The 4,264-nt window shown below is 40.0% G+C and overlaps 1 long non-coding RNA gene across 1 annotated transcript; it reads right to left on the bottom strand.

Annotated features, from left to right (window-relative positions):
• Window positions 1-884: 884 nt before the first annotated feature.
• LOC142175282 (uncharacterized) lies at window positions 885-4,006 on the bottom strand. Its single transcript, XR_012704349.1, has 2 exons — window positions 3,444-4,006; window positions 885-3,355 (listed from the first exon to the last, which is right to left on the bottom strand). It is a non-coding gene; the product is annotated as an uncharacterized LOC142175282 (long non-coding RNA).
• Between the last annotated feature and the right edge of the window lie 258 nt (window positions 4,007-4,264).

Below are 4,264 nucleotides of genomic sequence, written 5' to 3'. Positions count from 1 at the left end.
CATGTCAAAGCGCTCCTCAATGCACGAACCTAAACTGCAAGTTGGGATGCTCCTTAGCACTTGAGCCTAAAGTGTATGCCACGAAACTTCTCAAATTCGAGCCAAGTCTTAAAGTTTTAAACCTCCATGTATTCAAGCCAAACTTCAAATTAAAAAGCTCTTCAAATTCGAGCAAAGTTTTTAAGTGAGAAAGCTCTTTAAATTCGAGCAAAATCTTCAAATTGAAAAGCTCACAAAAATCGAGCAAAATCTTCCAATTAAAAAACTCTTCAAATTTGATCAAAGTCTTCAAGATGTAAAGCTCCTCAAATTTGCACAAAGTCTTCAGTTGCAAAACTCACCAAAATCAAGCAAGTCTTCAAAGTTGCAAAGCTCTTCAAATTCAAGCAAAGTCTTCAAGATATAAAGCTCCTCAAATTTGAGCAAACTCTTCAAGATGTAAAGCCTCCAAAATTAAGCAAAGTCTTCAAATTTCAATGCTCCTCGACGCATGAGCCTAAACTGCAAGTTGTGAAGCTCCTCAGAACGTGGGCTATATCTTCAAACCGACGCTCCTCAATACACAAGCTTAAATTCCATGTTACCATGCTCCATATACCACGAGCTTAAACTGTGTATTACTCCTTATTTGCACGAGTATAAACTACATACAAAAAAGATTCACACTTTTTGTTAACTACATTATGACTTGATCCTCTTCACCGAGGTATGTAGGGAGCTTAAAGTTTCATTAGAATTTATTCTAAGCTCAGTCACATATTTTTTTTTTAAAAAAGAAAGGAGTGGCATGATGTGATCATCAAAATCAAAGTTGGGGCATCACACATTCTTTCAAATACAAAGGCGTACATTGCAAAATAAAAAAAGGCGATTCACGATCAAACTAGACAAGATATTTTATTGCTTCAATATTGTAAGATCTGATACATAGATACTAAATGCAATAGTGTTGGTAAAATGTCCGACACATAAGAAGTATTCTCCCTTGAAATACCTCTAACTACTGTGGGAGCCGCTTTGATGAGCTTCAAGAATCTCGAAAAAAATAAGTATGTGCCTTTGATGAATGAGCGAATTTTCTAGAATGGCTGCCTGAAACACTCTTTACAACAAATGGATCTTGGTGCATCAAGGGTCTGCATACTCTTTCTGGGGGCATCGTCTACTCGCTCCGCATACTTACCAAGCTGCAATAAAAGGGGATACCTCAATGTGTCTCGCAAGCCCTAGGGAGGAGGCACTTCAAGTACGTATCTAATATGCAAAAGGATGTTGTTCGATGTCAAATCTTGAAGGTTGAGGCGCTCTATTTAACACGCCGCCACAAGCTTGAAGGATAGAATTCTCCATGAACCTCTTCGCTAAGTTGCAAGAAAAAAATCATACACGTCAAGGCTCGATGGATGAGAAGTTCCGCGCACCTCCTCGCCTGCAAAAGGGAGAGAGTTGATCATTTACTTCTTCGCCTGATCTAGGATGGAGAATTTGCCTGGGACTTCTTTGCCAAATTGCAAGAAGAGGACACCATGAAACTCCTTCTAAGGCAGGGACGGAATGCGACCCGTGATAATAGAGGTGGAAGACAGACAGATTCGAGTGATCCCATGTTTTCCAAAGCTCGCCTGAAAAGGTGAATGCACCAAACTTTTGTCCGCCAAAGCCTCAACCGAAAAGACAGATGCACCAAAGTTTTTTTTCCTCCAACTCCACAAAGATGAGGATGCGCCAAGCTTCCCCTCGCCAAACCTGCAAAAACAAAAAAGTATGTTGCCCAAAAAAAAAAAAAAATCTTCCGCTTGATTCAAAAAAAACTTATTGTGACTGGATCAAAAGGGATAGTGCTTTGAGTTTCATATGCTTTGTAGCTCTCGTATTCTTATTTTTACCGGTGCAAGCGGCTCGCAATTTGAACCCTCCTATCTCGAGATATGAATTTTTCAACGAGAGCATGCAAAGCTGAAAGAGCTAGCACGTCGGAACTCGTCGTATAACTTCTGAATAGTATCTGGGATGATCTAGGAGCAATCTGATTATGATCTTTACAGAAGTCGTATTTCGGGGAGTCTAGTTTTTATAGCTGAAAACGGCTCTGGACTCCGATATTCCTGCACCAAGATATGAATCGTTCCGCGAAGGCGCGCAAAAGCTGAAAAGTCGAGCATGGCAGAATCTGAAGCGAAGATTTAGAAATACTCCTGAGAAAGTATACAGCGAATTTGGCTTCAAATTTTTGATATGTTGCCGTACTCCGTGTTTAGTATCAAGAAAATCAAGTGGACCGCAATTCGTACACCAGGTTATGAACTTTTTTGTGAAGGCGCGCAAAGCTGTAAGTCGAGCGTGGCAGCATCTGAAACGAAAATTCAAAAGAATACATGAGAACCTACAGAAGGAATTTCGCCCCAAAATTTTGACACCTTGAAGTATTTGAAGTGTTGTTTCAAAAGGATCAATTGGCTTGTATTTCTGATTCTCCTACAACAAGATATGGTTGTTTTCTCCACAGATGCGCAAAGATGGCTATCCTAGACAGCTTCTGCAGCGAAAGAGAAAAGGTTTTGGAGCCCTCGGTGCCAATAGCACGAAGCTTTTGGTCCTATTTAATTAATCAGTGTCAACGACATGGAGCTTTAATTCAGCAGCAAGTACCGGTGTCAATGAGACGACTCTCTAATACAGATGGTGAACATTGTGGCATGCACTTCTCCACCAAATCTTGAAGGATGTAATGCTCCAAAGATTATTCCGTCAAAGCCATGAACTTCTTCATTAAGTTGCAAGAAGCCATCCATGCCAACACTCAATGGATAGGAAGTTCCATGTACCTCTTCACCTGCACAAAAATAAGATAGCGTTGCTCATGTAATTCTTCACGTGATCTGTCATAGAGAACTCGCCATGGACTTTCTCTCCAAAGGCTGCAAAGAGAGATCCTTCATGTACTTTTGTCACCAAAGTCACAAGGATGGGGACGCCCAAATCTTTCTCTTGCCGAAGCTGCAAAACAAAGAGGATATGCTGCCCCAGTCACAATGTGCAGATTGTAGTGTCGACTTCAAACAATTGTGTGGGTCGTTCCAGAGTGTGCTGAGCTTCCATCTTTGGAGTGAATATAGGTCCTGAAACCTGATTTTTACAGGATCACGTGGATTGCGATTTTGACACTCCTATCTCGAGATATGAATTTTTCGACGAGAGTGCGCAAAGCTGAATGAACCTGCATGTCGAAACTTGTTTCTTGAATTCTGATAAATATCTGGGAAGATCTAGGGATAATCTGATTGTGATCCTCATACATATCATAGCTCTGAAAGTCTAGCTTCCGTCAAAGCAAACCTCTGTGATTTCGACGTTCCTAAACCAAGACATGAATTTTTTGGTGAAGACGCGCAAAGCTGGAAATCGAGCACGACAGAATCTGAAGTGAATATTTGAGAATTTACCTGAGACAGTACAGAGCGAATTTTGCTTCAAAACTTTGACATATTGCAGAACTTCGTGTCCTATTATCGGGAAATCTAATGGTTCGCATTTTCGATCGCTCCTACGATGAGATATGAATTGTTTTCCACAGACGTGCAAAGCTGGAGGTCCCGGGCAGCTTCTGCAACAAAGAAGAAAATCTGTCAGTTTGAAATATTGTTTTGCAACCATAGCAATTAAATTACACACTCCCCTTCATGAGGCTATGGCTAGCAGTCATAGGAAGTGTATATTCCTCTTGTACGATCATTGAAGTTGATGGTTTACAAAAAGAATAAGAAAAGAAAGCCATTGCAAACGTATGAAAGAAAGAGGCCAAAAGTGATAAGTAATGTTCTTAAGCTAAAACTCTCGCTCACGGAAAAAGAGAATTGGAGGAAGCATTGATGAAGAATTATAGGGGAACACTTCTATTTATAGATTTTTCAATGGGGTTATGCTTTCTTGACCTACAAGAATTTTCCTTTCAAGGAAAGAGTAATTCCTTGTTGATCAGGATTTGAGAAGCCTTACAAAGTAATAAAAATGAATATGAGGCAATTATGAATCGGGAAAGAGAGGTGTTCTTGGTTCAAAAAGTGTAGGAGAATTCCTACCAAATTTGCTAGTCATTACTTGGTCCTACATAAAATGGGGTTGACTTAATAAATTTAAGTTTATCCCTTTGTTTTCATAAAAGGGAAGTCGGCCAAGTTTGTTTTGGACTAAAATTACTTGTGCGTCAGGCCGAGTTATTTTAGGAGTTTGGTAATACTACTGCTAAGTTTCACATTGATGGTTA

The sequence above is a fragment of the Nicotiana tabacum genome, chromosome 3 (assembly GCF_000715075.1).
Source record: "Nicotiana tabacum cultivar K326 chromosome 3, ASM71507v2, whole genome shotgun sequence".
NCBI classification, from domain to species: Eukaryota; Viridiplantae; Streptophyta; class Magnoliopsida; order Solanales; family Solanaceae; genus Nicotiana; species Nicotiana tabacum.
Note: the sequence above shows the minus strand (reverse complement) of the source record. Positions and strands in the feature narration are given on the sequence as shown.